Source organism: Malaclemys terrapin, chromosome 1 (genome assembly GCF_027887155.1).
Source record: "Malaclemys terrapin pileata isolate rMalTer1 chromosome 1, rMalTer1.hap1, whole genome shotgun sequence".
Taxonomy (NCBI): Eukaryota; Metazoa; Chordata; order Testudines; family Emydidae; genus Malaclemys; species Malaclemys terrapin.
Genome location: NC_071505.1, coordinates 110,870,494 through 110,884,534, shown reverse-complemented (window position 1 = coordinate 110,884,534; position 14,041 = coordinate 110,870,494). Strand labels below are relative to the sequence as shown.

The 14,041-nt window shown below is 37.0% G+C and overlaps 1 protein-coding gene across 1 annotated transcript in view; it reads right to left on the bottom strand.

The window, feature by feature from the left end:
- Positions 1-14,041, bottom strand: part of CACNA1C (calcium voltage-gated channel subunit alpha1 C) — a 734,131-nt gene that overhangs the window by 652,489 nt on the left and 67,601 nt on the right. The gene's annotated exons all lie outside the window — the stretch shown is intronic.

Below are 14,041 nucleotides of genomic sequence, written 5' to 3'. Positions count from 1 at the left end.
CAGCACGGAGGAAGACAGAGGGCCTTGAATTGTTCTTGAGTGACTGATAGCTGTCTGATGCTTAGAAAAGCAGTGATGCCTTTCCAAACAGAACCACATCTAGCCCTCTTCAACCAAAGGAAAGAAATTAAAGATTCGGAGGAACAACCTCTTCCAGTAAAAAAAATACTGAGAAAGTTGATGGCTTCTCTTCGAGTTTTCTCTACTAAATATGCATTGCAAGTTGATAACCTGGGTAGTCTAGTCTAGTGGACAGGCACTAAACCAAGCCTCAAAGACTTGGGTCAATTCCTGCTCAATCACAGATTTCCTGTGTTATCTTAGAAAAATTATTTAATCTATCATGTGCCTCTGATCTTGCTCTGTAAAATGGGAATAGGAGCTTTCTACTTCACAGGAGTGTTGTGAGGATAAAATTCATTTGTGATTGTGAGGTGCTTAGATACCATTGAGATGAAGGCCATATAAATAGTTAGATGGGTACTTATTTCTGAGAAACTGCTTCTGTATTAAGGTATGAAGTGGCAAAGTTTGTTTGAGCAGTAGATCATGTATCATGAGTTTATTTTTTCTGCCAAACAATGCAGTATTCCATCTCCCTTCCCAAATCTACAGAGTATATTAGGCACATAAAAACCAACATCAGTTCTTAGCAAATAAGTTATAGCTATCTGCCTGGGTTCTGTGCCTGGTATCCAGCCCTTTTGTACTAAAGGAAGGGCTACTGTGATGCCAGTTTTTGACGGCAGAACTGTGAAAGAAATGGAGTAAAAACAGAGATCCTTGAAGAATATTAAATAAGAATATTAACAACTACTTTTAAAGAAATATGATGACAATCTTTTAAGTACTCTCATTATGCCTCAAACAGACTAGATTTTTTCCAATTAATGTAATATGGCTATTGCATAAATTATCTAGTTGGTCCTATTTTCAGTAGATTACCAACAATGGTGTGAAGTTAGTTATTCCTTTACCTATAATACCACAAGAGGATAAATTCTTCAAAAGAAGAAAATAAACATATTTATTTATCTCCAGAAATTGTATGAAAACTCATCATACAAAAATGATTTTTTCAGGGAAAGAAACCCTGTTGCAGATCTCTGCACTACTATGCTAAAAGTAAAATTTTATTCAGATTTAGGTTTTTGTATCTCAGTCAGGCTGGGAGTGGAGGCAGCACATAACAGTCTGCTCCTGCTCACACTGAAGACAATGGGAATTTTTGCCACTGATTTCAATAAAAGAAGAAATGGGACCTAACCACAATTCAAATTTTGCACATGGATCTCAATCTTCCATTTTTGAAAACTTGGTCTTTAATGGTTTCAGTTGTTGTCTAGTGTCTATCTTCTTAAATATGGGGTAACTAAATCTGAGGGCAATGACCTAATTAGTGATGAGTACAGCAAAAGAATTATCTTCCTTGGATAACACATGATTCTCTTAACACAGCTCAGCATAACTTCTGTTTTTTGTGACAGCATTTCATTGTGGATTCATATGCAATGTATCACCTACCATAACCCTCAGGGTTTTCTCTGTGCTACTACTTCCTAACCAGTATTTCCTTGCTCTATATTGGTGCATATGAGTATTCTGTCCGGCATGACCACATTGCATTTACCTTATATCAATCACATTTTATTGACTTCAGACCATTTTTCTAATCTATTGAGATTGGAGGGTAAGATTAAAAATGAACAAACTATTTGTCATTCCTCCCAGTTTCACATCTCCTACACATTTGATTGCTGCACTCTCCACACCATCTTTCTACCTGTTAATGAAGGAAATCTTCCATATATCTAAAATAAACACTGGGTTTTTAAAATGTTTTGTATCTTAAATTTATAGTTAGTTTTAGTGGTCATGAATGTAAGCAATTCGGACTATAGCCAGGTGCACAAGCTTTCGGCTCTAACACTTACATAAAACACAGCGATTTTTTTTCCCAGAAAAAAAAAAATCCAGTGACATTTTTCAGGTTATCAGGATTTCTGTGCGTTTTCATTTTCTTAGAATTTGGTACTGTGAGATATTTACTAGAGTATGACATATACTTAAAATTTTTACAAAACCAAAACACTGAGATTTTCAAAGCCAACTAGAGAATTTAGCCACACAACTCCCATTGAAATTAATAGGACTTTTATGACTAAATGCCCTACTTGGCTTGAAAATCTCAGTCATTAGGTTCTAATTTCAATATGCCAATAAAAACTAACTATTCTAAAAAATTAAAAGGAAAACTATGAGAGTATCCACATTATTGGGCCTTCTAAGTCTATTAGGAAATGGTAAGAAAGTCACAACTGTCTAGAATTTTCGAGAAGAAGGTAAATTAATGAAACCATTAAAGACTGGACAAGGGAGTGGCTACTGAGTGGAATCAACTGTTATTCTATATTGAAGAAATAGAAGTAGATGGAACTGTGAAATGTTAAGTAGGGTGTGGTTTGCTAGAATATAGAAACTTCTGGAAGGAAGGTTTGGCATCTGAAAATGTTGTTTTATATGAAGCTGTGCAGCTCATCTTAATTTTCAGTCTGCAATCTTCAGAGTTAATTTGGTTTTGATTCCAGCTGTAGTAAATGTGAGAGCTGCTGATCAATACTGCAAACAGATAATTAATGTTTAGTGATTACTAAACATCATTGTATGAATTTATCTGGCATACCTAAAGTTGAAGGAAGAGGTAGGAAACAAGTGCTTGAATAGACTGAGGTAATAAAAAGAGATAATTACCCTAAGTAAAATGTATACATTGTGAAGAGCTGTTAAGTAGCAAGATAGAAAAGATTTGTGCCCATGTCAAAAAGTGCAAAAAATCTGTTTCTTAGGATTCTTCAAGACCAAATGTGTCACTGAATGAAAACGAAGTTGAAGAGATCATAGGTTAGTTTTAACGATCCTGTGAAATCCTGTAAGATATTTTCCAATGACATTTTCATCATCAACACATGGACACAATGCTAATTTAACACGTGGTACCAGGCCTTTTAACAGAACTTAATTATCTCCATTCCTGAGTAGTCTCTGTTCCTCACAAAATTACAAAGAATAGTTGATGACTGTGCCATAAAAACAAACTGCAAAGACTTGAACTTGAAAAAAAAAGTTGCACTTTCTTTTATTCTAACTGAGAAATGATTGGAATACTTAGAATTGCATATACTGCTACAACCAGATTGATCCATTACTGGATGCTGCAAGTAAAGGAAAAAGAACTAAAAGAATCAACATTGACATTAATGCAAGATAGTTGGTGAAACATGAAATATGACCTGATAAAGTCTACAAGCAGATATACAATAAAAATGAATTATAATTTACTGCTACTTATGCTTTGTCTAAAAAGAAAAACATAATATTCATCATCAAGTTGCTGATGATGCCATTTAAAAATGCAAAGAATAGTATGACAATGAGGTCTTTGTCATTTGCTCACAACATGAATAAAATGAAGTATAACTAAACTTCTGGCATATGGCTGTTCTACACACTATTAAAATCACCTAACAGTCCAAAAACATATTGTGGAAGTTCCAATATTCTTCACAATCGCTTCATGGTTAGTTGACTGAAAAAGAAGGACACTCCCTAATGATACTTGGTGGAGCTCTCAGAAATATTGTATCTATACATTTATTTGTAAATAGCTACCATAAGTTAGTTTAAATTTACAGAGAGCATGAGGGAGGACTATGTCCAAAAAAAAAAAAATCACATGCATTTTTTAAAATGATGGACTCTACAAAGACTAAAATTACAAAAGCCAATGAAGAAGGTTTCGAAGGGTTTTGACAGATTACTGTCTGTTGATGCTACTGTTTGCCATCTCACTGAAAATCTGGCTTGATCTAATTAACAAACAAATGGAGCCGCACAACAATAAAATCAAAAAGCAATTCAAAGAAGATATGGAACTTTTCCACTAGTTAGCCAGTAGGACTGCTTCCAAATAAAAAGGTCATAAGTTGAGCTCAGAACAGGAAGAGGCAGATGAAACATGACTGATGGAACATAATTTAATGCTTTTAGCATTTAAAATTGAAGATCCAGATTTGTCTTGTGAACAAGGTTATATCACAGTTCTTTGCAACAAAATGGTAGAAAATTGTAGAAGTAAAATCATGGAACACAGGACAGTTGAGAATTTTGTTAATTTTTAGAAGATCAACACATAGTAATAGGCTATATGCTGAAAAAGAAAATTACCTGCTTTAGTTATTAGTTGCAGGAGAGTGGTAGAACTAACTAGTTAATAGACTGAGGACTTAGTTATTGTGTTACTGGTTTTACATATAGAATTTCAAGCTTTTCATTTTGGACAATGTATCCTTTTACGTTAGAGGACTAAATATGCTTATGAAATGAATCAGATAACATGGGGCTTGTGTTTTACTTCATAAAATCTTTCATAGGATTCTTTTGGCTTTTTTAATCAATTATTTTTTCTGGCTGGAGAAAAATCACAACACCCTAGCAACCACAGTACTTCAGTCCTGAATTGCAATACTCTTAGCTATTGCTGTCCTGGACGCTTCACGATAATTCACGGCTCTACCAACACCCCCTGCTATAGTGACTGGTAATGGTGTTAAACTAAATGGGGATTTTGTGATGTGGGCAAAGAAAGGGACACTTGATTAAAGAAATATTTTCATGGGTAGCAATATTAGATTGGAATCCAGATTTCCAGAGACGGAAGACTATCATCTACAGCTAATAAAAGGGTGCATCTCAGCACCACCTAGTCCAGCATTTAGGTGATCTAAAGCAATTTTTTCCAACAATTCAATAAAATAAAATTAGTTCCAATAGATTGCTGAAAAGAGCTCTTTCTTTCCATAAAAATCTTCATCAAAACACCACAAGCAAATGCTGCACAGACCTTAACTGGATTGGTTAAATCATCAACTTTAAATCTGTATATTTTATTATGTTTCCATCTTGAGTGTTCTCTAAGGACATCCCAAAGCTCATTTATCGGGAAATTATTAAAGTGTTACAAAAGTTGTAGAAGCATGAAACAAAGTGTTATTTTGTTGGAGAGATATTAAAGACATCCTGGAAAGTTTATTAAATACTGTACATATTATATCATCTCCAGATGGATTTGGGCTGGCATACAAAAGTTTTCCAAATGGCTTCAATATAAAGGTACTTATGCTGGTACTTTAACATGTTTGTAAACTTCATTTAAACCCCATGACTTCTACCATATACATCTGGAATATTTTAGTAATATTCATAGTAAGAGAACCAAGAAAGTGCCACCGTGGCTAAACAGCAAAGTAAAAGAAACAGTGAGAGGCAAAAAGGCATCCTTTAAAAAGTGGAAGTTAAATCCTAGTGAGGAAAATTAGAAAGGAGCATAAACTTTGGTGAATGAAATGTAAAAATATAATGAGAAAGATCAACATTTTTTTTGAAGAACAGCTAGCCAAAGACTCAAAAAATAATAGCAAAAAAAAAAGTTATGTACATCAGAAGCAGGAAGCCTGCTAAACAACCAGTGGGGCTACTGGACAATTGAGATGTTAAAGGAGCACTCAAGGACGATAAAGCCATTGCAGAGAAACTAAATGAATTCTTTGCATCAGTCTTCATGGCTGAGGATGTGAGGGACTCCAGATTCCTAAACTTGAGCATTCTTTTTAGGTGGCAAATTTGAGGAACTGTCCCAGATTTAGGTGTCATTCGAGGAAGTTTTGGAACAAATTGATAAACTAAACAGTAATATGTAACCAGGACCAGACGGTATTCACCCAAGAGTTCTGAAGGAACTCAAATGTGAAATTGCAGAACTACTAACTGTGTAGTTTGTAATCTATCATTTAAATCAGTTTCTATACCAAATGACTGGAGGATAGCTAATGTGATGCCAATTTTTAAAAAGGCTCCCGAGGTGATCCTGGCAATTACAGGCCAGTAAGCCTGACTTCAGTACCAGGCAAACTGGTTGAAACTATAGTAAAAAAAAAAAAAAAAAATTGTCAGACACATAGATGAACATAATTGGTTGGGAAGAGTCAACATGGTTTTTTTTAAGACCAACAGATATATTGGAGCATAAGCTTTCATGGGTGAATACCCACTTCGTCATGTGTCTGAGGAAGTGGGTATTCACCCACGAAAGCTTATGCTCCAATACATCTGTTAGTCTTAAAGGTGCCACAGGACTCTCTGTTGCTTTTTACAGATCCAGACTAAAACGGTTACCCCTCTGATACTTGACAACATGGTTTTTGTAAAGGGAAATCATGCCTCACCAATCTACTAGAATTCTTTGAGGGGGTCAACAAGCATGTGGCCAAGGGGGATCCAGTGAATATACTGTATTTAAATTTTCAGAAAGCCTTTAACAAGGTCCCTCACCAAAGGCTTTTAAGCAAAGTAAGCTATCATAGGATAAGAGGAAAGTTCCTCTTATGGATTGGTAACTGGTTAAAAGATAGGAAATAAAGGGTAGGAATAAATGATCAATTTTCAGACTGGAGAGCGGTAAATAGTGGTGTCCTCCAGGGGTCTGTACTGGGACCAGTCCTATTCAACATATTCATAAAGGATATGTAAAAGGGGTAAACAGTGAGGTGGCAAAATTTGCAGATGATACAAAACTACTCAAGATAGTTAAGTCCCAGGCAGACTGTGAAGAGCTACAAAAGGATCTCTCAAAACTGTGTGACTGGGCAACAAAATGGCAGATGAAATTCAATGTTGAAAAATGCAAAGTAATGCACATTGGAAAACATAATCCCAACTATACATATAAAATGATGGGGTCTAAATTAGCTGTTACCACTCAAGAAAGAGATCTTGGAGTCATTGTGGATAGTTCTCTGAAAACATTCACTCAGTGTGCAGCGGCAGTCAAAAAAGCAAACAGAATGTTGGGAATCATTAAGAAAGGTACAGATAATAAGACAGAAAATATCATATTGTCTTTACATAAATCCCTGGTACGCCCACATCTTGAATACTGTGTGCAGATGTGGTCACCACATCTCAAAAGAGATATATTGGAATTGGAAAAGGTTCAGAAAAGGGCAACAAAAATTATTAGGGGTATGGAACAGTTCCATCTGAGGAGAGATTAATAAAACTGGGACTTTTCAGCTTGGAAAAGAGACAAGTAAGGGGGGATATGATTGAGGTCTATAAGATCATGGTTAGTATGGAGAAAGTAAATAAGGAACTGTTATTTACTCCTCATCACACAAGAACTAGGGGTCACGAAATAAAATTAATAGGCAGCAGGTTTAAAACAAACAAAAGGAAGTATTTCTTCACACAACACACAGTCAACCTGTGGAACTCTTTGCCAGATGATGTTGTGAAGGCCAAGACTATAACAGGGTTCAAAAAAGAAGTAGATAAATTCATGGAGGATAGGTCCATCAATGGCTATTAGCCAGGATGGGCAGGAACGGTGTCCCTAGCCTCTGCTTGCCAGAAGCTGGAAATGAGCGACAGGGAACGGATCACTTGATGATTACCTGTTCATTCCCTCTGGGGCACTTGGCATTGGCCACTGTCGGAAGACAGGATACTGAGCTAGATGGACCTTTGGTCTGATCCAGTATGGCCGTTCTTATGTTCTTAATATGCACCAACTAGGCTACTGAACACGTACACATTGCACCATTGATTTCACTGGAATGTTAATAAAATTTCAGCAGTACACTAGGTTCCAAGAACAGCAGCAAAAGGTTTAGAGTGTCACCTACAATTTGAGGATGATAAAATGTGTGGTGTACACAGGCTTTGAATCAACTCACTGTAAAAAGACCTTTATATGTTTATTGTTTCTAGCCACATCTTCTCTAGAAAGTCTTTATATTTTGAAACTAGAAAAAAATGGTGATGTACTATATTTAAACTATCACTACAGCACTCAACCAAAACTGTTTATTTGTATTTTCCCCATTTTTATTTCTTACCATTTTAGCTGAAAAAACAGCTTATCCACCATGAAATTAAGAGACTTTTTTATTCATCCATCCAACCTATTCTGGAAGAAACAAGTTAATAGTAGGGCTGTCAATTAATCGCAGTTAACTCATGCGATTAACTCAAAAAAATTAATCGCGATTAATCGCACTGTTAAACAATAGAATACCAATTGAAATTTATTAAATATCTTGGATGTTTTTATACATTTTCAAATATATCGATTTCAGTTGCATCACAGAATACAAAGTATACAGTGCTCACTTTATATTATTTTTGATTATCATTTTTACAGTGCAAATATTTGTAAACAAAAGAAATAGTATTTTTCAATTCACCTCATACAAGTACTGTCGTGCAATCTCTTTATCATGAAAGTGCAACTTACAAATGTAGATTTTTTTGTTACATAACTGCACTCAGAAACAATACAATGTAAAACTTTAGCGCCTACAAGTCCACTCAGTCCTAATTCTTGTTCAGCCAATCGCTAAGAGAAACAAGTTTGTTTACATTTACAATGTCACCTGAAAGTGAGAACCAGGCATTCCATGACACTGTTGTAGTTGGCATCACAAGATATGTATATGCCAGATGCACTAAAGAGTCATATGCCTCTTCATGCTTTGGCCATTGTTCCAGAGGATATGGTTCCATGCTGATTATGGTTGTTTAAAAAATAATGCGTTAATTAAATTTGTGACTGAACTACTTGGGGGAGAATTGTATGTCTCCTGTTCTGTTTTACCCTCATTCTGCCATATATTTCATGTTATAGCAGTCTTGGATGATGACCCAGCACATGTTGTTCATTTTAAGAACAGTTTCACTGCAAATTTGACAAAATGCAAAGAAGATACCAATGTGAAATTTCTAAAGATAGCTATAGTACTCGACCCAAGATTTAAGAATCTGAAGTGCCTTCCAAAATATGAGAAGAATGAGAGTCTTAAAGGAGCAACACTCTGATGTGGAAACTAAAGAACCCAAACAAGAAAATAAACCTTCTGCAGGTGGCATCTGATTCAGATTATGAAAACGAACATGTGTCGGTCTGCACAGCTTTGGATCATTATCGAGCAGAACTCGTCATCAACATGGACACACGTCCTCTGGAATGGTAGTTGAAGCATCAAGAGACAATCTTTAGCACATCTGTGCTAAATATCTTGTGGTGCCAGCTACCACAGTGCCATGCAAATGCCTATTCTCACGTTCAGGTGACATTGTAAACAAGAAGCAGCAGCATTATCTTCTACAAATGTAAACAAACCTGTTTGTCTGAGTGATTGGCTGAACAAGAAGTAGGACTGATTAGAGCCTACAAGTCCAAAGTTTGATACTGTAGAAAATGTAGAAAACATCCAAAAACATTTAAATACGTGGTATTCTATTATTGTTTAACAGCACGATTAATTGAGCGATTAATCATGATTATTTTTTTAATCGCACGATTAATCGTGATTAATTATTTTAATCACTTGACAGCCCTAGTTAATAGCTTACTTACTATCAAGAGTACATATTAGTTTATGAATGTCCTCTCATTAATAGTGTGAGTGCAAAGCTGAACAAGTTAAGCTCCCAACACAAACTAAATAGCTGATGGATTCCTTCACCAAGTAGTTGCTGAACCAACAAGGAGGGGATGCCATTTTAGATTTGGTTTTGGTGAGTAGTGAGGACCTCATAGAAGAAATGGTTGTAGGGGACAACCTTGGTTCGAGCGATCATGAGTTAATTCAGTTTAAACTAAATGGAAGGATAAACAAAAATAGATCTGTGACTAGGGTTTTTGATTTCAAAAGGGCTAACTTTAAAATATTAAGGTAATTATTTAGGGAAGTGGATTGGACTGAAGAACTTGTGGATCTAAAGGCAGAGGAGGCCTGGAATTACTTCAAGTCAATGTTGCAGAAACTATCAGAACCCTGCATCCCAAAAAAGGGGAAAAAATTCATAGGCAGGAATTTTAGACCAAGCTGGATGAGCATCTCAGAGAGGTGATTAAGAAAAAGCTGAAAGCCTACAAGGAGTGGAAGATGGGAGTGATCAGCAAGGAAAGCTACCTTATTTAGGTCAGAACATATAGGGATAAAGTGAGAAAGGTCAAAAGCCATGTAGAGTTGGACCTTGCAAAGGGAATTAAAACCAATAGTAAAAAGGTTCTATAGCCATATAAATAAGAAGAAAACAAAGAAAGAAGTGGGACCGCTAAACACTGAGGATGGAATGGAGGTTAAGGATAATCTAGGCATGACCCAATATCTAAACAAATACTTTACCTCAGTCTTTAAGGAGGCTAATGAGGAGCTTAGGGATAACGGTAGGATGACAAATGGAAATGAGGATATGGAGGTAGATATTACCACATCCGAGGTAGAAGCCAAACTCAAACAGCTTAATGGGACTAAATTGGGGGACCCAGATAATCTTCATCCAAGAATATTAAAGGAGCTGGCACATGAAATTGCAAGCCCATTAGCAAGAATTTTTAATGAATCTGTAAACTCAGGGGTTGTACTGTATGACTGGAGAATTGCTAACACAGTTCCTATTTTTAGAAAAGGAATAAAAAGTGATCTGGGTAACTACAGGCCTGTTAGTTTGACATCTGTAGTATGCAAGGGCTTGGAAAAAATTTTGAAAGTAGATAAGGACATTGAGGTCAATGGTAATTGGGACAAAATACAACATGGTTTTACAAAAGGTAGATTGTGCCAAACCAACCTGATCTCCTTCTTTGAGAAGGTAACAGATTTTTTAGACAAAGGAAATGCAGTGGATCTAATTTACCTTGATTTCAGTAAGGAATCTGATACGGTTCCACATGGGGAATTATCAGCTAAATTGGAAAAAATGGGCATCAATATGAAAATTGAAAGGTGGATAATGAACTGGTTAAAGGGAAACTACAACGGGTCGTACTGAAAGGTGAACTGTCAGGCTGAAGGGAGGTTACTAATGGAGTTCCTCATGGATCGGTTTGGGGACCAATCTTATTTAATCTTTTTATTAATGACCTTGGCACAAAAAGTGGGAATATGCTAATAAAGTTCGTGGATGACACAAAGTTGGGAGGTATTGCCAATACAGAAAAGGACCGGGATATCATACAGGAAGATCTGGATGATCTTGTAAACTGGAATAATAGTAATAGGATGACATTTAATAGTGAAAAATGCAAGGTCATGAATTTAGGAATTAATAACAAGAATTTTTGTTATAAGCTGGGGACGCATCAATTGGAAGTAACAGAGGAGGAGAAGGACCTTGGAGTATTGGTTGATCACAGGATGACTATGAGCCGCCAATGTGATATGGCCATGAAAAAAAGCTAATGCGGTCTTGGGATGCACCAGGCAAGGTATTTCCGGTAGAGATAAGGAGGTGTTAGTACCGTTATACAAGGCACTGGTGAGACCTCATCTGGAATACTGTGTGCAGTTCTGGTCTCCCATGTTTAAGAGGCATGAATTCAAACTGGAACAGGTACAGAGAAGGGCTACTAGGATGATCTGAGGAATAGAAAACCTGTCTTATGAAAGGAGACTCAAAGAGCTTGGCTTGTTTAGCCTAACCAAAAGAAGTCTGAGGGGAGATATGATTGCTCTTTATAAATATATCAGAGGAATAAATACCAGGGAGGGAGAGGAATTATTTAAGCTCAGTACCAATATGGACGCAAGACCAAATGGATATAAACTGGCCATCAGGAAGTTTAGACTTGAAATTAGATGACGGTTTCTAACCATCAGAGGAGTGAAGTTCTGGAACAGCCTTCCCAGGGGAGCAGTGGGGGCAAAAGACATATCTGGCTTCAAGACTAAGCTTGATAAGTTTATGGAGGGGATGGTATGATGGGATAGCCTAATTTTGGCAATTAATTGATCTTTGACTATTAGCAGTAAATATGCCCAATGGCCTGTGATGGGATGTTAGATGAGGTGAGATCTGAGTTACTACAAAGAATTCTTTCCTGGGTGTCTGGCTTGTGAGTCTTGCCCACATGCTCAGGGTTTAGCTTATCGCCATATTTGGGGTTGGGAAGGAATTTTCCTTCAGGGCAGATTGGCGGAGGCCCTGGGGATTTTTCACCTTCCTCTGCAGCGTGGGGCACGGGTCACTTGCTGGAGGATTCTCTGCACCTTGAAGTCTTTAAACCACGATTTGAGGACTTCAATAGCTCAGACATAAGTTATGGGTTTGATATAGGAGTGGGTGGGTGAGATTCTGTGGCCTGCGTTGTGCAGGAGGTCAGACTAGACGATCATAATGGTCCCTTCTGACCTAAAAGTCTATGAGTCTATGATAAATGACACTTATTTCTCAATGAATGCATTCCCTCTAGGGCGGAGGAGTTTTAGATTTTTGTTTAGGTTCTTCAATTTTTTCCCATGTTTGGTTTGATTTGTTCTTTAATTGGGGGGACAGTAGAAGTGAACCACAAAGAGAGTACCTCCTGTTTGAATTTATAGCAGTGGCAGAACTTTCCACCAAAAGAAAAATGTCTCACCTCTTCACCAGCTAATCAGCATCCTTCACTATTCTGAAGTGCACAAGGTAAATTGTCTAGAAAAATAAGTGAGTGTCAGAATGGAGGGGCATCATGGACTCTAACTGGCTGCCAAGAAAGGGTAGGAGTGTCTTTTTGAGGAGTCTCACAGAATTTTTCAGCATTTATTTGATTATAACTAAATGTTTTTCTTTAAACTACAAGAGACAGGAGTTGAAACAAATTTTGAAAAGAAAACAGAAGGAAAAGAAGACAGATATTTGGTGTACATATAAATTAGCCTATGTAACTGTGATCTTATTCTTACTCTCATTCTGCCTCCCCACTTCCCTCCTATTGTATGTTATCCTCACTTGTTGAACTGTTTTCTTAAATTATACTAAGATTTGCTAGGCAGGGACTGTGTATTTTTATATGTTTGTACAGCACTCAGCATAATGGAGCCCTGATCCTGATTGGGGCCCCTGGGCATTAAAGCAATACAAATAATAAAATATAATAATGATTATTATACTGATCTTGCAGATTAAGAAACTGAGAAAATAAATGACTTGTCCAAAGTAACATAAGGAGTGAGGAACTGAGTTTTGAAGAGAGCAGATGTCTTGATTTCCTGTTCTTCTAAGCTCTAAATAACTGCCTCCTCTTTAAGATATGTCCTTTGGGTAAGGTTACTTGTGTCATCACCTATGATGTGGATGAGGCAAAATTAAGTTCCCCTACTTCAGAAGGGGGTTGGGAGCAATTAATATAAAAGTTGAATATTTCAGATTTGCCTTCTGCATAACCAAGTCCCTGAGGCTGTCTCCCTTAACTAAGGCATCAGACTCTGCTTCTAGGCTTCTGGAGCAAGACTGGAAGGGAAAGGACACCTTAATTTTTAGGAAGATAGATGCTGGGGTTTCTTTTATCATGGTCTGTTTGAAGACACTGTTGGTAGCTTATGATTCTGAACCAGGAACAGGTGAAGTAGAAAATTGTTTACTTACCTCCAACTGTGCTTTGTTGACATGCTCTATTCTTAAGGGCCTTTCTCTTGCCTCTAAGGAACTGGGCAAGGGAAAACCCAAAATCTCATTCACCTCTGTCTACATCATAGTAGTCCAAAGAAGTAGAAGGTGAGTCTGACCATTGCATCTGTAATGTTTAATTGAATCACTGTTGAACGGTCTCCCAAATTAAGTTCTCCCTCTTCAGTCTCATTGGTGGGTCTTTGATTTTTGCAACTGCTGAACCCTCTTGCTGTGTCCCCTACAGAAGCTAAGCATGAACTCTGGAGGGAGTAAGAGACCAAAGCAGAGGAAGGCACCAAAATTTTAAAGGCTTGTATTGAATGTTGCTGCCTGTCAATCCAAAAGGAAAAGTGCAACCTATCTGTTCCAGATTGGTGAAGCTTAAGGGAGCTGAAAATGAATGATTTCTAAATAATAGCCACTACTATACTCCTCAAATCCTGATTACCTGCCACTTAAGTTGGCAATGCTCTTGGCAGTTGCTATCATGCACAACGAGTGCTGCTGGTTTCCACTGCAGCCTGGGGAAGGAACATTTATCAGAAAGCAC